The sequence below is a fragment of the Misgurnus anguillicaudatus genome, chromosome 8, assembly GCF_027580225.2.
Source record: "Misgurnus anguillicaudatus chromosome 8, ASM2758022v2, whole genome shotgun sequence".
Classification (NCBI taxonomy): Eukaryota; Metazoa; Chordata; class Actinopteri; order Cypriniformes; family Cobitidae; genus Misgurnus; species Misgurnus anguillicaudatus.
In genome coordinates, this window is record NC_073344.2 from 22,005,001 (window position 1) to 22,028,229 (window position 23,229).

A 23,229-nucleotide genomic window follows, 5' to 3' on the forward strand; every position below is an offset into this window, starting at 1 on the left:
ACTTTAACAAATAAAATTTCATTATTTTTCAATCCTCAAACGTAACATTAAACTCAGGCACAGATCATCATTTTTTATTTGAAACTGATTATGATCCCCTTGTGAAAATGAGAATGTACTTCATTACGCTCTTTGTGTTTTCAGATGGATGGGAACTTATTGATTTTGATGTGATTTATTTGCTTTTCTCGTGTGTTGATTTCCACAGCACTCTCTCAGGATGCCAAATTGTTTTTACTGGAAAAATCGCAGTTAAACGGAAATGTTTTCATAATCAATTTTCCCCAAAAGAAACATTTACTTTGACGGTTATGAAAACGATACAGATGAGAAAGGAGTGTTTCGTGTAATTAAATGAAGATGTCAGGTGATCAGAGAATAAAAGCTTGTTTTAGGGAGACCAGCTGTTATATGTTGCTTTTGATGCATTTCATGTGTGTTGAACAAAACGAAGAGAGGATTTAACCCATTTGGAAATTACTTGTGTAAACTCATTTTACAAAAACTGAACCCAAAACTCCCAAAAATGTTTATTTTGGGTCAATAAAAGTAGGGGAAATTAATTTGAGCACCTCAACAGATACACAAGGTTTATTATTTTCTATTTATTTTATGTAAGGTTTGCAATGTTTATAAACTGTTGTGCAAATTTAAGATTTGTTTAAAAAGGCTATACATATTTTATTAATATACACAAGGTAGTTTGTGATTGCTAAAATTCATGTTTGATGAATCCTGCTTTGTTCTCTTAACCCCTTCAGACCTGATTTTTTGTGTGTTTAATCAGTGTGCCTTATTTTGATTGGTTGAAAAGCATTTTTATTGATTTGAACCACAAAACGTGATGTCCATTCCAGTGGACGCAGTGTCTGAAGGGGTTAAATCCATTATGTACCCCGTTGTAAAAAAAACCGCAGGGTGGGGATGTTAGATTGATATGTTTTCATGTTCTCATTCTGGGTTGTATATTGTTGATATTAATAATAATAATAAATAAAAGGAATTCTAACTGATAGCACTACCATTTGTGTGTAATTTTTGTGTTTAATGTTTCGAAAAGTAACTAATTTGTGGGCCCTTTAAAATTACTTCAGTTAACTCCTGTGCATCATGAATTGGTTGTGAGAACAACTTGGTTATGCAAATCAATTCAACCTACTATTTTAAGTTTTGTCTTGTGATAGGTTTACATAAAGAAGTTAAAATAGTTTAACCTAATTTGTTACTTTAAAGTAAAATAAAACATTTAACATAAAGTGACATAAAAAATATCACACTGTAAAAATGATATAAAATTAACATATATTTGTTAAGTTAAAGTAACAAAGATATATATATATATATATATATATATATATCTTTGTTATTATATATATATATATAATCAAATGTTGATTTGATATCATTTTTTACAGTCTGGAAACTTTTACGGTGATAAAAACTGGAATAAGGTTAACATTTGCCATTACATGATCTTATAAGCAAAATGACATGACAAAAACTGGATTGATGACAAAGAACATTTGAAGAAAGTTTGACTTTGAACTAATAACTATGAGCCACAAAATGCATATTTGTATTTTGCAAAATAATATAAGATTTTAAACAACTATTTGTAAAGGAGTAATGTAATGTATAGTTCCTTGCTAAATTGCATTGTTTCAGTGCACCACTAGATGGCAGTATTCACCTGATATATACATGAAAAGGGCCACAGGATGATTTCTGTTCTTGAAAATGAACTTGGACGCATCACATGTGCTTGCTTTCACTGAAAAAGAGGCATCAGGTTTAGAGGTCATCCGCTCAGCGCAGGGTCACAAGCCCACAATGAAACATCTCAACATATCTTAAACATCTCCGTGGGAGTCTAAGAGAAAATATGCCAAATACAATGTGAAGTGACACATATGTGATGTGTTGTGAGTTTTACACTGTTCAAACAGCATCCAACCTGACACATGTCTCCTTAAGGAATTCAAATAATCTTTTATACTTAAGAGTTAAGGGTCTGCACATATTAGTTGACACAAACACTACCAGGCATTACCACTAGACATCCCAACATTTACTAAGTAGCATTTTCCAGTAATGAACAGTTCATCTTCATTGATTCTCCTTATACACATCTTCATGTAAATGCATTTATTGGTATTTCAGTTGCATCTATTTTATTCGCGATAAAATATGTGAATGCGATCTCTGCCTCTGCTGACGTTTGTGGTCAACTGGACTCCGAGATTGGTTAAGTGTTCGACCTAAAAGCTCTTTACTTACTCCTTTTTACACACCTTTTATTTTGAGTTAACACATATTTTTTAAGTTGAATTAACTCAAAATTTTGTAAAAAGTTGGCTCAACTTAAAAAAAGTAAGTTACCTGGCTGCATTGAGTTAATTCAACTTAACAAATATTAGTTGATACAACACAAAATGTTTTTTTTGTTAATTAATATTTTTAAGTTGAATTAACTCAAAATTGTTAGCAAACCAGGTAACTTACTTTTTTAAGTTGAACCAACAACTTTTTACAGTGTATGATTTTTTACAGTGTAAAAATATTTGTGGTTCAACTTAATAAAGTAAGTTACCTGGTTTAAAAAATATTAATATTAATTATTAGTTAATTAATTAACTTTAAAATATTAATTAACTCATAAAAATCGTTTTGTGTTGTGTCAACTAATATTTGTTAAGTTGAATTAACTCAAAATTTGAATACAGCCAGATAACTTACTTTTTAAGTTGAGCCAACTTTTTACAGTGACATTTGCAATCAAAACTTGAAATATAAATTCTTAGAGAATACATTTATTACCTATATTGAATTATAATATTACTATATTGATCTCAGTCTGTACATGCATTATGTGACAAGTTTCTTGGAGACAACAGGCTTCATTTGATTTTTGTGAATTAAAATGCACAAAACAAAAGCAATAATACTCAACAAATGAATAAAAAGAATTTCTCTTTAAAGAACATTTCATATATTTATTTTATTTTAATTTTGTATGTACATTCATTAAGAGGAAACAACGTTATGGATGTGACATTTCTGAAATTTCCACTTACTAAACTATAATAATAAAAAAGCTTAAAAAACCTTAACAGAAACCACCAAATATTGACTGAAATGTTGATTTTTTTTAGGTAAAAACCTTACTTTTCATGACAAGGTTGACATTTGCATGGAATTTTTATCTTCAGTTATTTGCTTACACTCTTATAAAATAAAGGTGCTTAAAAAAGGTTTTTCACAGCGATGCCATGGCAGAAGTTTCTTTATGGAGTCGTTTAGCCAAAAATACTTTTTCTATGGCATTGTTAAGCACCTTTAAATTTAGGAGTGTAGTTATTTGTCATTTTTAACAAGTGATTTAGCTACAGTCCAGTTAATGAATTATGGAGTTGAACCCATCCAGCATTACTAGCTTCATGTACCACTGAGCTCACTCATTGAGTTCATTAAGTTGCTCTGGACTAATCTGTTTTTTCCTGAAACTTCCTCATTATATCTATCTGAGCTTCAACCTTCTGTTTGCACAACCAGCTCAAGGTTTTAATCAATGGACATCATCACCCTTTGCTTTCACAAACTATAGACATATACAAGATTTGAAATGCCGTCACTTTCATTTGTCTATAAGTTTATACGTTTACACAGGTGTCTCCGTGTTCATTTAAATAGATTGAATGCTTGTAACCTTTTAACCCTCCATCACACACCCACACACCATGTGTTAACTTTCAACAAATAGTGCTATTAATAGTTGCTTTAATATATGAAGTATGGGGACCTTCTTTTCTCTTTGCCATATTCGTAAACAACGAGTCTCTATTAAGGATGAGTTATTTAATAAACAAAAACAAGCATTATTTAACTTGATAAAGTTGAATGATATTTTCTTGATATAACAGTTTGAAAAAGTAATAATTTACTACAGGGCACTGTGTAAATTGTTAATAATGATACTATCAGAATGTACTTTAACTCTTTCCCGACCAGCAGTTTTTGTAAAACAAAAGTTGCCAGCCAGCCCCAGCATTTTTTTTACGATTTTCACAAAAGTTTAATGCCTTCCAAAAAAGTTTTTTCTTTAAATATATAAACATACATTATTTCAAATGAAAGAACAGACTGCTTTTAAACAAACATCTTCATTTGCTCTCTTTCTATCACCTCTCAAATATGGGTAGGTTTCCGAATTTTATACCAAATTTTGAACAAAAAGCTGAGATCATTGCATTTTTGTAAAGGACTTTTGTTATTATTTAGAGCGATGATTAAAACATACACAGAGTATTTGCTTTTAGATCCGTAGACGCTTTAGTGTTTTATAAGTTGGGTAAGAGTGCCACCTAGTGGCTAAAAATGGAAATATGGATTGCCGTAAAAACTCGTCATTTGCAGGGAAGAGTTTTCTTTTAATTAATGAGATAACTTATCAATGGCGGGGAAAGCATTAAATGTACTCATAATCTGTTCAAATGATAAATAAATGGTAGGTTGGTTTGGTAGTATTCGTTTAAGTATTAGCCAATAAATCGCACAAATCTGAAAAACAGGGCAACAAATCCTATTTATTGTCTCGTCTACGACTGCTTAAAGTTGCAATTTGGGACTTTTTAGCGGCATCTAGCGGTGAGTTTGTGAATTGCAATAAACGGTTCAGTCCACCGCTCACCCCTCCCTTTCGAAATGCATAGAGAAGCTACGGTAGCCGCCACAGGACAAACATATCATCGTCTGAAACAATGTAGTGACAAAACGCGCTCTTTAGATTAGTTTGTCTGTTTAGGGGTACTGCAGTAACCTGGCGGCGTGAAATGGCGACTTTTACTTGTAAGTGGCCCCGTGGTGTATAACCATAAAATGGCTCTTTCTACGGTAATAAAAACATAAATACACCACTTATAATGTAGTTATGAATATAATATTGCATTTCGGTCCCACACTGCACCTTTAAATGAAATGTTAAAAATATCTAGGCACATGCATGCATACAAAAACATAGAGATTTATGTTGGGAAATGTGGAAAAGTCATTTTAAAATATGTTAATATACACATTGAGATCATGTCGCCTTTGCATGTGGAAAATTAGGGAAAAGTGCACATGTAAGTATACAGACACACAACAATAACACAAAGCCTCTATCCAACTCCGAGAACGTGCACATTGGCTAATCACCATCATTGCTCACTCGTGTATTGCTTTTAGGGTGACTGTTTTCCCATTGTCAAAATGCAAAGTGCGAAACAACCCTTGTGGGACAGTCTCAGCTTTGACCTGAACAGACATCAATCGCGTGGTGCCCTGTTTAGGGTTACGGCGGTTGAGTTTGTCTCTGTGTTTGGTGTTTGTGTGAGAGAATGCAGTTGACAGCATCATTCTGTGCTGTAGTCTGTAAATTACATCTCTCCAGGGAGCTGCGCTCTTAACTGCAGGAAGTTTCCTACTCAAACCAGGATTAATGAGGGAAGTTTAAAAACTACACAGACCCCGGACCCTAAGAAACTCTGACCGGAGTTAAACGTGGCCCTTTAAACCTCACACACACACACACACACTCCCCTGTGAAAAGTTTCATGATCTTAATGTTAACATTACAGTATTACACACTCTACACAATGCTTACAGTAATAATGTTTAGTGTCATTTTGTGTTAGTTTAGTTTTTTAATTAAAATGTATTAGTTGTATTACTACTATCAGAAAAAAATAAAAAAAGGTCCCTAGCCATCACTGGGGTGGTACCTTTTCAAAAAGTACACCTTTGAGTACATTTTACACTGCAAAAAAGATTTTCAAGAAAAAAAATTCTTAGTATTTTGTCTTGTTTTTAGTAAAAATATCTAAAAATTCTTAAATGAAGATGCTTTTTCTTGATGAGCTATTTAATTTTTGCTCCATGTACCCTTAGGGGCTCCGTAATTTTGTGCATAAAACAAGCAAATAAATCTGCCAATGGGGAAGCAAATTTTTCTTGAATTTTTCTTGAATTTAGTGTTTAATAAAAATGTTCAAGATTTTTTTGCTTACCCCATTGGCAGATTTTTTTACTTGTTTTATGCACAAAATCACTTAAATTTAATTCATTTCATTTCAAGCATCTTAATTTAACCATTTGTAAATATTTTTACTGAAAACAAGACAAAAATACTAACAAATTTGGCATTGGTGCCAAATACACTGCAAAAAATTATTTTCAAGAAAAAATTTTCTTAGTAATTTTGTCTTGTTTTCAGTAAAAATATCTAAAAATTCTTAAATGAAGATGCTTTCTCTTGATGAGCTATTTAATTTTTGCTCCATGACCATGTACCCTTAGGGGCTCCGTAATTTTGTGCATAAAACAAGCAAATAAATCTGCCAATGGGGAAGCAAATTTTTCTTGAATTTTCTTGAATTTAGTGTTTAAGAAAAATGTTCAAGATTTTTTTGGCTCACCCCATTGGCAGATATTTTTGCTTGTTTTATGCACAAAATCACTTGTAATCACACAAATGTAATTCATTTCATTTTAAGCATCTTCATTTAAGCATTTGTAGATATTTTTACTGAAAACAAGACAAAAATACTAACAAATTTGGCATTGGTGCCAATGCCAAATACACTGCAAAAAATGATTTTCAAGAAAAAATGTTCTTAGTAATTTTGTCTTGTTTTCAGTAAAAATATCTAAAAATTCTTAAATTAAGATGCTTTTTCTTGATGAGCAAAACGACCCAAGAAAATACGTCTAGTTTCAATTCCACAAATATTAAATTTTAGTGATTTTGTGCATAAAACAAGCAAAAAAATCTGCCAAAGGGGTAAACAATTTTTTCTTGATTTTTTCTTGAATTTAGTGTTTAAGAAAAATGTTCAAGATTTTTTTGGCTTACCCCATTGGCAGATTTTTTTTGCTTGTTTTATGCACAAAATCACTTAAATTTAATTCATTTCATTTCAAGCATCTTAATTTAAGCATTTGTAGATATTTTTACTGAAAACAAGACAAAAATACTAACAAATTTGGCATTGGTGCCAAATACACTGCAAAAAATGATTTTCAAGAAAAAAATGTTCTTAGTAATTTTGTCTGGTTTTCAGTAAAAATATCTAAAAATTGTTAAATTAAGATGCTTTTTCTTGATGAGCCAAACGACCCAAGAAAATAAGTCAACAATTTTGCTTACCCCATTGATTTTTTTGGCTTGTTTTACACAAAATCACTTAAATTTTAAATTTTTGGTCTAAAAACTAGACTTATTTTCTTGGGTTGTTAATTCAAGAAAAAGCATCCCAATCCAAGAATTTTTAGACATTTCCACTAAAAACAAGACAAAAACACCAAGAAAATATTTTCCTGAAAATCATTTTTTGCAGTGTATACACATATCTGTACCTAAATGGTACATATAACGACCTTTTAAATAGTACCCAAATCCAGAAACATTACATTTACAAATGCCCGCTCTTACATAAAAAATAAGTGGAATATCAGTGAGAAGCTTTCTCATGACTTTCCAGAAAGTATTTTAGTCCGACCAAATTCACAGTAGTACATGCTTGGCTGATTGCCTTGTTCAAATCCTATAAAACGTGTTGATATCCTTAATGCATCTTGCAAATATTTCTACCATTAACTCATCCCCGTCACTTCATTTACATCAGACAACATTCAGACATCAATCACGACTGTTCCTAAACTTGCCCCGCCCAGTTGCCATGAGATCATTCCCATAAAATCCCATTTCTGCTCTTTCTACACTCCTGTATGCTCTCCATGAAAGGCAAGACCAAAAATAATAAAGAAATGGGATTAAAAGAGGTTGTATCTGTTCAGATAGACATGTTAAGTCTTTGCCATTTAAAGAGCCCATATTATGCAAAATCCACTTTTACGGTGTTTAAATAAATGTTTGTTGCCAGTGTCTGAACACAAAAAACACCCTCTCTTTCTTTTTAATCCCCATTAAAACAAAGTAGTCTCATTATTCATGCTGTTTGGATTTTCTTGTTAATGTGATGTCATACAAACAAAGCCCCGCCCACGGCCACTGACTGACTGGTTAATTTTACCCAAAAGCTTTTCTAAATGTGTTTGCTAGCACGTTAAAGCACTTTTACGGCTAAATATACCATTGTCAGCTACAGCTCCAGTGCATTTAAACGTACACATGCAGCATGAAGTTAAAACAATTTAGGGGTGGTTACGATGTAACTACAGAAGAGTCAAGTTTTAAATAGGAAAAATATCCAAACTCTTTAGTTATTTTTTAGCGTGATGCTAATGGTCTAATCAGATTTAATGCATTATGCTAAGCTATGCTAAAAGTAGTACTGCCAGACCCGGAGATCGGCTGCATGGGTTCCAAAACGATAAAAATCAAATATTAAACTCTAGAGAAGCTGGAAAATGAGCATATTTTCCAAAAAAAGTGGAGTGTCCCTTTAACAATGTCTGTATGATTGATGACTTAAGTAAATTTTTATTTTACAGGTTTTTTAGTAGAAACGCCCCAAGTGAGTGAAAGTCAAACAAAACTAATATAAACTAAGCATATAAACTTATATAAACTCCTGCTACTGGGAATTACTTGGGTACTGCATTAAAATTTTTACCACAACCTGTTTTTACATGGATACAGAGGGGATTTTCATCTTCACATGGGGATTAGATTCAGACATCTGGTTTATTAATAAACCGTAATCGAAACCGAAGCCAACCGCAGAACTACTGAGCAAAGATACAATCTCTTATAGACAGTAGTTTGTGTAAGTTATATAACAGCTGTTATGAACTGCTGCTGAGATTTTGTTTTGATATGCAAATGAAATGCCATTTTGCTTGAACTTCACTTCACATGTGTTTGGTTTATTTTGCATAGAAAGTATGGTCATGGTATTGTTTGTAAGTCGCTGGTAAGATTTGCATTGCTGATCGATCGATAGATAGATAGATAGATAGATAGATAGATAGATAGATAGATAGATAGATAGATAGATAGATAGATAGATAGATAGATAGATAGATAGATAGATAGATAGATAGATAGATAGATAGATAGATAGATAGATAGATAGATAGATAGATAGATAGATAGGTTTTGAATTGCTGACACTGCACTCCTTCAGATAGCTGAGGCACAATGTTAAGATTGATTGCTTTTCATTTAAACTGTTTATATTTTCTCTCTTGGTATATACACATTTTTGGGAGACCCATTACTTAAGGTCATTCCCTAAACCTTAAACACATTTCTCGCTGGCTCGGTTGCAAATCTGGTCCATGTTGCCAGCTCCGAGGAATCGGTCACTCCAAGGGAAACAAAGCTCGTACAGGACGTGTTTACGAGTGTTTCTGATTTCGTAGAAACTGAGTCCAATCTTGTAAGAAAAACATAGATAAGATAGGATTTACGCAGACCTTAAACACAGCCAGAAATCAAAATGGTATCACACTAAAAGTGGTTTATAAAGCTTAACGCTCATATTTAAAAGAGGAACTGATCGAATCACAACAGTAATGCCAGCAGAAGATAATTGCCATCCACAATCAGGCAACTACTGGTTGATAAAAAAGTGCCGGAGGCTAAAATAAACAATGAACAATCCAAAACTGTTTTAAAGAAAACAAGCTGGATGTTGTCTTGATAATTAAATTGCAATGAAGTCATAAATTCATCTTGTCAGGCCATTTTTGCATGAAGACCAGTGCTCTCCAACATGGTGCTGTGGATTTTTTGGGTTATTGTGTTCACACACTGTCAAAACACATTTATGTCCTAACACCTTATAAAAGTGGACTTTGCATAATAGGTGCCCTTTAAGAGAAGCTTTATCAAGTCCAGACTACAATTTATGGTCATTTTTATTTAGCATTATTGCTTCAATAAACACAATTAACTTACTAAAAGTAAGAAAGACAGAGTACAATAAACTACACTTTAATACTGTAAAAACAATAAAAATATTTCTAGACAAATATTTAAATAATAAAAATTCAAGTATGTTTTTAACTCATTCCCCGCCAGCCTTTTTTTTGTCAAAGTTGCGCGCCAGCACTTTTTGTGATTTTCACAAAAGTTTCACAAAATGCCTTCCAGGAAAATTTTCTTCTAAAAATATATAAACATACAAATAAATCAAATTAAAAAATAGAACCTCTGCTTTCAAACAAACAATAAACAAACAAAATGGGAAAAGAAATGTTTCATCCTATCTATATAACTTAAATGCTATGGGTATTTTTCTTTAAAAATAAAAAATTTTTAGCAAAAAGCTGAAATAATTGCATTTTTGTGAAGGAATTTTGTTAGCAATCAGATTCAGAACGATTATCAAAACATACACAGAGTTTAAAATAAGTAAATAATTTTTGCTTTAGCTTTTTTATAAATTGGGTAAGAGCGCCATTTAGAGGATAATCACGGTATTACCGATTATAATAAAAACTCATCAGGAACACGTTTTTTATGCAAATGTTTTCTCTTATTTCATGAGATAACTCGTCAGTGGCGCGAAAAAGGTTAAATAGACAAAAAAGAGACAAAGATGTGTTAAAGACACAAGAAATACACTTCAATACTGTAAAAACAATAACAAATATTTGTTAAATGAAGACAAATATTTAAAAAATGAAAATTCAAGTGTGTTTTTAACTCATTCCCCGCCAGCCTTTTTTTAAAAGTTGCCCGCCAGCACTTTTTGTGATTTTCACAAAAGTTTCACAAAATGCCTTCCAAGAAAATTTTCTTTTAAAAATATATAAACACACAAATATATCAAATGAAAGAACAGACCCTCTGCTTTCAAACAAACAATAAACAAACAAACAAAACAGGATTTTTTTTTTGTAAGCGATCAGATTCAGAACGATTATCAAAATATACACAGAGTTTAAAATTAGTAAATAATTTTTTTGCTTCAACTTTTTTATAAATTGGGTAAGAAAAAAAGAGACAAAGGTGTGTTAAAGACACAAGAAATAAAAAGTTGTCATTCCAAACTTGTCTAACTTTTTCAAACAATTAGATTTTTTCACCCGGTTAAGTATTCGGTTAACTTGCCAGCATAACATTTACGCATTTGACATACACTTTTGTCCAAACTGACTTGCAGTGCATTACAAGCTATACATTTTTATCAGTAGCCTATGTGTGTTGGGTTCGAACCTATGACCTATTGCACAGCTAACTGAGCTATACAGGAGCACAATTAAGTTTTAAAGAAAATCTTCATTACTTCAAAGCTTAGACACAGATATTTATCATATTAGAGTTTAAAATGTATTGCACGGTTATTAGTTTTGTCACGGAGAGTTCCAGCTAATGGACATTTACAAGGACAGGAAAACTCAACACCACTGTAGTTTTATACGTTTCAAACATCTGTCATTCAAGTCTCACCTCTGGTTTGTTTTAAAACCCGTCACACGTCATTCTCTTCTCTTTATTACAGCACCGAGCACCTGATGAAGTTTTATGTCGATCTGGACCAGGTCTCCAGGGCTTTCCACTAGAGCAGCGATCACATACACGATTGAACCGAGAATGAAATTGTGATTAAAATGATGTTTCATGGGGCAGCTTTCATTGGTTGCAGTAATGACCTTGACTTTCTTGGAGCCGAGCGTAATGATTAAAAAGCAATCCGAAATAATTAAGCGTACGCTCAGTTTCAAAATACACTGGCCAATTGGTCAAGATTTCATCATATCTAAATAACAGAGCCAAATAGCAGGCAGGTGATTGAACGTTCTGAGAACTCAGATATGCATCGGGGCATTGGGTAAATAATTATGGACGTTTCTGTTGGCAAACACATTAACAAGGTAAAGTTAACTTTAAGACCTCTATTTACACAGTTAGTGTGTATCTTATCATTTACCTAGCATTTACAGCTGTGACAAAACAGGTTTCACATCATCGATGCTAAACTCACTGGTTTTCATGTCTTTATACTGTAAGTCTGAATTTGCAAAAGTTTAGGGTTTAGGGTTAGATTGACATAAAATGACATACTTACCCAAACCCAACTCTAACCCTAACGCCAGGCGACAATGGTTTAAAGGGGTGGTTCAATGGTATTTCATGCATTCTGACTTATTAACACAGTTATAGAGTTGTTTCCTCATGCTAAACGTAGGCAAAGTGTCAAAAAAGCAGTTGGGTGTGTTACAGAGTATTTCTGTGCTGAATGCACTTCGGCAGGGTTCGTACAAGTTTCGGAAAGTTTTTTTCGATTACAGGTCCAGCTGACGTTTCAGGGGTTTCTATACGTATCACTTCTTTATATTGGCACTTCCCCCGGAAAACTCCGCCCACCCTTCAATCAGCGGGAGATGCTAGAACTTGCAAACATCTTATCACGCGACACAGCTTTGTTTAATTTCAAAACTCAACAATGGCACGAAAGAAGAAGTGTGTTTTTGGATGTAAGGAGAAGAAAGCCAGTTTTATGGAAACAATGGATATAGTTTATTATCCGGGGTAGCAGCGGAGTTTTGCGTGTGTGTTTGATGCGCTGGATTTTCCCAACTGGGTCATGAGTTGTGCGCGGTAAGTAAGACTTCTGTCTTATGTTGGAAATAGGCGCGTGCATATTATATAAATGCCACGAACATGTAGTGAATCATAAGTTAAACAGTGTTGTATAGTGTTGCATGAGTTGTACTCGCTCCTCCCGCGGTAGTAAATCCTCCTTATTCATTTTTTCGTACGTTATTTGAAAAATTCGGTAAAGGTAATCTTTCTTTTATAAATCTGATTAAACTCTTTGGAGATATAAAGGATGCAATACTACTCTATAGGTACTCCATATTAACATCAGAAATGCAGAAACAGCGTGTTATGTGAGCTTTTAAAATCAGAAAAAAAAATATATATAAAAAAGTATGAACCAATACTTAGTGACATCAGAACGCAAACACCAAATCTAACCCTAAACCGAAGCGACAATGGTTTGAAAATAGAAAAAAGTAGTTCAGTAACCAATACGTGACAATGACACATACACAGAAATTCGTGATTCGATCATGAAACAACGCGGAAATTCGTGACAGTATCACGAAAAAGAATTAAAAATTACGTGACTATAGATACATAATTTCGTGAGACTGGGTAGCATAAAACACTAAAATATCCACTGATCCAAAAAGAGTAAAAACTATTATTTGAGAGATGATTAAAGAGAAAAAATGAAGATATGATGAAACTTGTTAATTTAAAAGCAGAAGGTATGTTCTTTCATTCAATATATAGTTTATATATTTAAAGAACACCTATTTCATTGCTAAAATATATTATTTTGTGTATTTGGTATAATACAATGTATTCGCCTGGTTTATGATTAAAACAACACATTATTTCCATGTACCGTAAATTTTTGTAGCTCCAGATTTCAATAAAAAGCTGTGTGTCCCTGATTGGCCAGCTAATCTGTACGTTGTGATTGGCCTAAATACTTCTGACGTCAGCTGGAAATGTGCCACTCCTTACCATGTTTGAAGGATTCGGTCACAATGCAATGCTAACAGGAGTTAACTTACAGGCCGTGAGTCAAAGCGGGAGGAATAATGATAATGTCGGTCTTGTCTACATCACCAATCCCAGGAAGTAAACTGTTGCCTACAATCCGTGTTTTTGTTGTAGTCCAAGAAAAGAGATTTACGTTGGAGATGATAACTCGCATCATCGTTTACTTTGGGGTTTGTAGCTTTTGCATATTAAACACTTACACAACAAAGAAAATGTAAAATCGTGAATCGAACCATTGGTGCTCTTTAAAGAAGAATTTTTGCTGCATTCCACTGCATTTTTACATTAAAAGCAATATTGATTCGCTTTCAACATAAGTGGGAGTGTTTGGGGCGCACAGTCCTGCGCCCCAGGGCGGATCCAAAACCAGCCAGTTAGGGCTGAGCCTCAGGTCACATGTTTTTACCCTTTTTCCTGACCTACATAGACACTCATTAGGGGTGCGCCCCAGACACACAAACATGACACACACACACACAACGAACTCAGTTTTGATTTTTAATTGTTTTAAATAAATTAAAACATGACTAACAGTGAAATAGTATAACTAAATGAATTTATTTTGTATTAATTTGCACTATATATTTAACTTTTTCGTAACATGTTAAAGTAGCTTTCCTCTCTGCCCAGCTTTAAGGGGGCGGCGCCCCAGCGCCTCCTAGTGACCAGCCGCCACTGGTCGTGTGCACTGGGTGCGCGAGACCCCATTTCGCGTGGAGGTGTGCACGGCATTTTTTGTAACTATGCGCGCAGCTCCGCATCCGAAAATGACCAAACTCGAGGTGATTCTGTCCGAGCAGGCAAGCCTGTGACATATCTCTTTGATCAATCCAAGCAAAACAATGTATATATTTATTATATGACACTCTGGAAGTAAAGTATGGAAACTTTGCAGTTTAAAACACGAATTCTTTTACATGAGTCAGAATGTTTGCCTTATATTTGTATTGAATGAACCACTGGACGAGGAAAAAAATACAAACCTTAAGATGTTTTTACTGTTTGTTTAGTAAACACGTTAATGAAATGATAATGTTTAATAAAGACATATTTAAGAGATTGTTGTTTTATTCATGTTCTCATATTTATATATCAAGCTCTGATGTTACAAGCACCAGGGTTGTTCCAGAAGACGACGACTTCTATTCTCTTCTTTGTGTTTGTTTTTGACTTGATTGTTCACGTCGCCCCCTGGCGGTTCAAAAATAGTGCAACAGCGAGCGCGTCAACTATAAACGCCTCGTCCGTTTGGTGAGACGCACGCGTGATCCGCGGCTTGCGTTGCGGACCAAAGTGCGAGTATAAATAAAGCTTAAGGGTGAAGCAATGGGTTTTCATAAGGAAAAACCCATCACTTCACCGCTAAAGACATTTAACTCTTTCACCGCCAGCGTTTTTTAAAAAAGTTGCCAGCCAGCGCCAGCGTTTTTCATGATTTTCACAAAAGTTTAATGCCTTCCAGAAAATGTTCTTCTTCAAATATATAAACATACAATATACCAACGAAAGAACAGACCCTCTGCTTTCGAACAAAAACAACCGTTTCATCCTACCTTCAGTAGTTATTTTGTAATCAGCTTGTGAATATGGGTAGGTTTCTGCAAAAACACCACATTTTGAGCAAAAAGCAGAGATAATTCAATTTTTGTGACGGACTTTTCATAGAGATCCCATTCAGAGCGATCTTTAAAACAGACACGGACATGCAGCAGCTTGCCATAGGGCAATACTTCCGGTTTTAAAAAGTTGCGGAAGTGCGCCACCTAGTGGATAATAGCGGTATTGCGGAAAGCCAGAAATACTCGTCATTGGCGGGGAAGCGTTTTCTCTTGATTGACGAGATATCTCGTCAATGACGGGGAAAGAGTAAATAAATCAGCTTTTGCGGCTTTAAAAATGAGGCACTACCCAATGCCATTATAAAGCTGTAAAGAGTATATTATTTAATATAACTCCGACTGTGTTTGGCTGAAAGAAGAAAGTTATATACACCTAAAAAAATATAAAATATGGGCTATTTTTATTCCTTTAATTCTACTAGTTAAATGTTTTAATAAAGGTACTATTTTTTGTTACTCTTACAAAGTTTTATGCCACCTTTAGTGCATTTTTATGGTTGACCATAAACGCTACTGAAACTATGGGGAGGCGGGGGCCGTATATTAATCATCCTTATCATCACATTCAGACAGCTCTAACTAAGGAGATGTCATTCAGCTCAAAAGCTTTTATTTTTGTAAGGCTTTAAGTGTGTTTGTGCGTATGTGTGTGTGTGTGTTTGTGCAGGTGGAGAATATTACTGAAAGAGAGAGTGAGAGGCACATCTTGACCTGATCTTTGAAAATGAAAGAGAACCAGAATCTAAATAATGTGAGTCAAATATACTTCTAATGGTGCTTTACAAATCAACATTGGTTTCACTTTGTCTGATCTTTCATACACAAATGCTGTCTGAATAAATCTCAGGACGTTTGATCTCATAAGGAAAAGGAAAACATTTTTTCAGTATGCATTGACTTTCGTTTCATGTAGCAGAAGTGGATAATGTTAGCCTGAGGTTTAAGCAAATATTACTATTTCTAAATTTCACCATTCATCACCCCTGGAGAGGCAAAGGTTTTATGTGCTTACAATTGTGACAATATGCTGACAATTGCAGCTCTAAAGGGTCAATTGAACATTTAAGCAGTATTATTACAGTTAACGCCTTTAAATATCAGCAGACCGTTTCAAGCACATACTTAGACGACCCGAATGTCATACGTGCTTAAAAGTCACTATTGTATTTCAACAAAGAGTCTTTTCATTTAACAGCAACTGAAAAGGTTAAATTAACCTTACCAAACATTAAGATTCTGCTTATCATCATCTGTACTGTAAACAATGTCATAACTTGGAACCACAAACGCATAATAAATCAGTGTTTAACTGATAAATTATGCAGCCAATTGCTTGTTGGAAGCTTGTGGTCCCTGTAGACCTGATAAGAACTGGGTTATGAGCACCAGCAGTGTTAATACTACAGCGAAGACGTCAGAGCCGGACATAAAACAACAATTTCCTCGAAAATTACTCGGCACAGAAGTAGTCATGTTGCTTCAAAGCACTACCTGACTATAGATAATGCAGTGGCCATAGAAAGTATTTAGACATTTAAAAGCACACAAAGTGAATACATATTTCTTGCATAAAGTAGATTTTAAAGATGTAACAACTTTGCCACACTGTTAGAATAATTGGTCAAAATATGTACCCCAGGTTTCACTGGGAAAATACCCTTTGAAAAGGTTTAAAGCGTCAAAGTCAAAGTAGTCAAAAATATGTAATTTGTGATTATTGTTGTAAATGACTAATGATAAATGATAAATACTAAGCCTTTAATACTTAAACTTTTATTCATAACATGAAAAATACTGAAATTATTGATTTCATTGACACTACTACGCTTTATTCTGCGCATAAAAACTGAACTTGGCTTGCTAAAACATTAACTTTGATAATCACTTAAGGCACAGAAACATATGATGATTCTTACTCTTTTTACAGATCGTAATATTAAATTGCACAAGCGACAAGTGCCGGGTAAGGCATAAATATTGCAACTGTAGCCCGGTTCTTATTTCGATGCAGAAATTTTTTGTGTTATCTCCAAAATTCCAGAAACAGCTTATTTGTTTTGTAACTCAACTTCTGATAAGATAACCACCCTATTTTAAATACATTTTAAGTGGCACACGCAAAAACGTGATTTTTAATGTAGATGAGCAGCCAGTGTGCTTAAATAGACAGCAACCCGCTCTTTTTCCAAGCCGTAGCAAGTAAAAAATATTGGGGCGGCCTTACTAGCCTTCAGTCGCACTGCTGTGACGCAAGACTAATGTGGCATTCACACCAGACACGGAAGAGGCAGCAAGTGCGAGTGATTGACATGCAAAGACACGCTCGCAAATGGCGTGGTGCGCGCAAATAGCATGGTGCAAATTGCGCGGAACGTACGGCGCAGATGGCGCATTCAGCGCGAATTGAGTGTTAACGCGGGAAACGCGCGAGTTGAAAAATTTGAACTTTGGTGGATATTCACGCCGCGTTAACCAATCAGAAGCTTGCTCTAGTAGTGACATGATTACAGGGAGCGAATGGAGTACTACGTAGTAACTACGCGTTAATAGCGCGTTTTGCCCTGTGCCGCGGTAGAGACGGCAAAAACGCGCTATTCATGCAAATGAAGCGTTAAGCGTGATTTACATTTTAAGTCAATGCAAAGAAGCGATAGACATCCTGTTGCACAAATGACATGATACGCGCCAATGACGTGCCACGAAATGAACGTTTTGGACGTTTGACGCACATTAATGTGGGCATTTGGCGGTGTTAACCAATAAGGAGCTTGCGGTAGAACTGACGTGATCACGAAGTAGCGAGCTAAGGCAAAAATACAAAACAACAGTGGAGTACAAAATCATTGTCGCTGTATGTGCACACCTGAAGCTCCATGACACGTCTTCATACTTTTATAGAAACAGGAATAAAAAGGATCTTGCTTAGAAAAAAGTGAGTGAGGAGGTCGGACAATCTGGTAAGTTGTAAAAAGCTCTTTGCTCAATTTGAGTCAGTCAAAATGGTCAAGCATCCAACTATGCGCAAATAGCGTGACTTATTCGCTACATTCGCGTCTGGTGTGAACGCACAGTTGAATTGCAGATTTTGAATTCGGACATAGCTTATGGGGAGTGGGGCTCAATGTTGCTTAGCAATGGCAAACGTTACCTGAGCACAACCACCTAAACATGTTGGAAATAATTTTGGACACGAAATGTGAATAAGCTGCTACGTGACGAAAAACATTCAGTTTTGGGATGCTGTCTGTACTTTTTGAAAGTGTATATAAATAAATTGGACATAACCTGACTTGACAAAGTAAATCAAATAGTTTTATTGCCTTGAAGCAACATTGTGTAAAAGAGGATTAGGCCATACTGTAAACTTTATGAATCTCATTGCATTACACCATAAAATTTGAGTCGGGCTGCCTCTGGGGTTTTGTGGTGACCAGGTAGCTTATTTTATAAGGTCGAGCCAATAAATCTTTTTTACAATGCATGTAATCTACGTATATTCAAAAATAGCTTCTTGATTTTTCTGTACTTTTCTTTATTTCTATTTCATGTAAAGCTGCGTTGTAACAATGAAAAGTTGTGAAAAGCACTATATAAATAAATTTGAACCTATAAGAAAAGCATTTAAAACATTTTCACAAATGTGTGGTTACATAAAAATATATGTTTTTCATTTAAAAAAACAGATAGTATTTATACACTTTCTTGTTATCAAACATAGTCAATGCGATCAAGCTTTTATTAAAAATGACCTGGTCACTAGTTTGTTGAAAGTCATTGCATAAATTGCCAAGAAATTTCATGTTACTTCTTAGAAGAGCTTTAGCATCATTTGATTGCAGAAGACATTGGTTTCATATTTGTTATCTAATGCTATGACATCATACACTTTGCATAGTCTCAAGTTTCTTAAAAATCCAAAATAGACCCAAGAGAAAAGCATATAGTATAGGTGCTGTGAGGAGGAACGTTTGTGGAAGTGTCAGAGAAATATTGATGATGAAAGCTTACATGAGGTACTCGGTCAAACACCGACCAATCATACGCCTCGGTCAACATCTGACGAATCACCTTCGATTAGTCAAATACCCTTACATGCTATTCTTCACTTGACTATTAATCATTTTTAATTTACAATACATCTAGATAGTAGGTTTCTTCGCCCAATATGACGCTGTTATGATTCATTTACTATACTCTTACATAACTGCTCCATAAATCTTTAGTCATTTCCACAATTAATGCAATTAAATCCTAGAGTTTGAGTGATGACAGAGGCTCTGTTAAAGGACGATGTGAGGAACTGTCCAGAAAGATGCCCTTGAGTGAATTTTCAGGGTAGATGATTTTTGACAGGGAGCGGTTATTCTCGCCCCGGTCCTTTTTGGACTCAATTAGACTCTTTCTGTTGTTTAAAAAGAATTGATCTTCATTAGGAACTAAATATTGTCGAGCTCTAACAGACTCAGCAGTCCCGACAGCCAAAAGCACTGACGTACGTTGAAGAAAGTGAAAATTGGGTTTACTTAGATTATATCTGAACCAGCAAAAGTCATTATTGTGATGACTGTTTTTTTTTTACATAAAATAATCCTACATAATGAAAAGTTCATTCTGTGAAAATATAATCTTGATATTGACTGAGTAAGATCATTGAAATCAAACTTTGATGCTCCAAATCTTATCATTAGATTATGAGACTTTAAAGCGATACTCCAGCCAAATATCAAAAGTATCCCATGGTTTACTCACCCACAAGCAATCTGACCATCATCTTTCAGACGCACACATTTGGAGATATTTTATTAAATGTCATTGCTCCTCCAAGCTTATAATGGATAAAACAGGTGTTACATCTCACGGAAAGTCGTGTTATAGCAAAATTTGATAAATTTTTTTGTGTCCATTGCACAAAATTCATTTTTTTACGTGCCTTCAGACACTTGCACAAATTCCTATAAATAGTTTTTCGTGACAGTGGCACGACTTTCATTTTTGTGTCATTTTTGATAAATCATTGTCGCTTGGAGTTGGATGGTTAGATTTGGGTTTTGGGTTAGGATGTACTTTTATGTATTGGTTTCTTCATGTTTTTCTTTCGCTTTGAAACCCATTTTCGCCTAGAGTTGGGGTTAGAGTTGGTGTAATAAAAGTTAAGAAACTGCTACAGTATATGTGATTAATATAAAACTTAAAAGTAGTTACCTCTGTTATACAGTAGTATCTAGTATACATTTAAAGGTATAGCGGAAGATTTTCTTTTAACGGGTGGACCCACTGCGCAAAGTGACGTTGGAATGACGTCTTTTTCATGTAATTTTTGGACGTCCGAATCCATAAAAGGGGTTGTTTTGTCTTCTGCACGTCTAAAGGTTGACATCCGTAGGACCTCCGTGTAAGGAAAATAGACATGAAAAAAGCGAATAGAGATGATTGTCTCTGCAGTTCACCCATCCATTGCAACACCGAAACACTTTAGTCATTTCGTGCCAGCTGCGGGATTCGAACTACTGATCTCTGGGTGCCAAGCAAGTCTCGCTAACCACTTGGCCAGACGGCCATATCTTCACATTGTATATAAGGCACACTTATTGCATTCATACCATGTTAAATTGTTAGTATGATCATATACTTTTAATATAACGAACTAAACATTTAATTACAGATTTGTAATTGTACATTTAGATGATTTAAGAGAGCAGAAAAAATAGTACTGTATAAATAATATAGACTATTCGTAAGTATTAATCATGTTGGTACAACAATCTTGATATTTGTAAAAAAACACATTTTTATAGGCCTAATCATGTAATATAGACATAGGCCTGTCATAGACGTCCAAATGACGTCCAAAGAATCACCCAGTTCAAACGTTAAATGTTGCCCGTAAATATGACGTCCAAATGACGTCCAAAAATTAGCCAGTTCAAACGTCAAATGTTGCCCGTAAATATGATGTCCAAGTAGGACGAATAGTGGACCTAGTTTGGACGTCAAATAGATGTCCAGAATTGGTCATGGACCGACGGACACAATATAGACATGAACTGCACGTCTATCCGACGTCCTGTGTTTAGTGGGGATCATCAAGACTATTGGTCATCCCAGTTGTCAATCATTCTGATGATATGTTTACATAAGGCCGTCGTACGTGCTCATCCCTAGGTTCGCTTTCTGCACACTTTCAGGTGTATATGTGTGGTGGGCTACGGTTTCAGCCATTCATTGAAGCTTGCATTCTCACCGTATTTTTTCAAAATGTCGCAAGAGAAAAAGCGTTTACGAATTGTATGACAAGAAGAGAAAGGCGTCTGAAGAAAGAAACAAGACCAGATTATTTTTAGGAGAATATTTCACACAGGTTGGGCTTCTCACTGATGCCACAGTCACGAAGTTTCTACTCGACAGGTAAAGTTTGGCATGCTATTTGGAGAAATCCATTTAAAATCACTGCTAGTAAAAGTTGATGTAAGCTATGACTAGCGATGCTAGCCCGTGCACAAGTCTTGAACCGCGCAGACACGGTAAACATCTCAATGTATGAACCAAGCCGGCAGCAACTTGTAAACCGAGCAAAAGAGGCTCGTGCATGCTCTCTCTCATGCACACGTTTCCTCTCGGGAGGAGGTAGAGCGTTCCGCATGTGCATTATTTTTAAAAAAAGTGCAGGGGCTGTTCTTTAAAAAAATTAAGGAAAATCTTCCGCTATACCTTTAAAGCTGCGGTAGGCAACTCTGGAGGATTGGGATGATTTCGAATGTTTACAATTTTCATGCCCCTCCCACACTCACACTGAGCAACCTCCCTTCGAGCTCGTCCTTGTCATCAGCGCTTGTGCACCAGTATTTTTGTAAACGCATAGTTAGCAAGCATTACTTACATACTTAGATTAGACAAGATAACACTCAGAAATACAATCAGGGTTTGATAAAGCACAATTACCTGTCGAGAAGAAATGTTGCAAGCTCTGCATCCAGCTTGAACCCTTTAAAATCTCGTGGAGTCCTCCACCTTTCAAATGCAGATCCGATATTGAGTCTAGTTTTATTACAGGCACGGTCACTTTCTATCTTTGTTTCCTTCTTTTCATTTGTTGTCTTTCTAGCGCTGGTTGTTAGTGAACGTTCTCTCTGCCATCACGCTGTGTTTCATCCAACACACCCGCGAAATTCAGGCGGATGCACGTGATATTGTAACGCGCCCTTGGGGGATCTGTGGCGCATGCAGGAACTGTGATTGACAGGTAGATTTTACCCTGCCCTGTGCTGATTGGACCAGATGAATTGGCCTGCACTGATTGGACCAGATTGACCAGGAGCGGTGGATTTTTGCAAACCAAATAACAGGCTCTAGGTGGAGGTAGAAGCTTGGATTTTTTCCTTAAACAGTCTAATTTATGCTGTTCTATCGGAGCACAGTGTCGGTTTCAGTGAAAATGATCAAAAATATCTTACCAACCGCAGCTTTAATTCTGAAAATATACTATTCAATTAAGCTACATAATATTAATAAACTACCGTTCATTTACAAAGGGTTACAAGGACGTTAAACGCTTTACTGTCAAATTGTGGAAACGGTGCCAAAATCCTGATCTGTACCATAAAACGAGCAATGTCAATCCTGCCAAGCACCTCACATAAAACTAAGCTGGAGTCTCAATAAAACACATCTACCCTTGAGTGAAGGAGAGCTATGTGCAACATGTGAAAACAAACTTCAGATCAATCCAGCTGTAGTATTCCCACGAGAAAGGTGAACAGCTACGTGTGAAGTTTCACCTATAGAAAAATGGCCCTAAAGTTTTAGTAAATGTGAGGAGCTTTCTGGCACCGGCCCTCCTTTCTCTCTCTCTCTCTCATGTTTCCCATGAGAATGATTTCAGTCGGGGCAAAAAGTCACTTGGTTTGACCTCTATCCCCAAGAGCACAGGCTCGCCACAAACTGAACCAAAATAAGAATTATGTAAAAATAAACAAGTGGGTAAGGGGCATAGTGCATTAAAAAGTCTCATGAAAAGAAAAGCCTTCAAAAAGCTTTTAATTACGTCTAAAAATGAAAGTAAGGATTTACAGCCACTTGAAAGTG

The 23,229-nt window shown here is 35.2% G+C and overlaps 1 protein-coding gene across 2 annotated transcripts in view; it reads left to right on the plus strand.

The window, feature by feature from the left end:
- rspo4 (R-spondin 4) overlaps window positions 1-1,015 on the plus strand; it is a 16,671-nt gene extending 15,656 nt beyond the window's left edge. For both annotated transcript variants that reach the window (XM_055214258.2, XM_055214259.2), the window contains exon 5: window positions 1-1,015. This exon is cut by the window's left edge. The gene's annotated coding sequence lies outside the window, so the exon portion shown is untranslated.
- The last annotated feature ends 22,214 nt before the right edge of the window (window positions 1,016-23,229 follow it).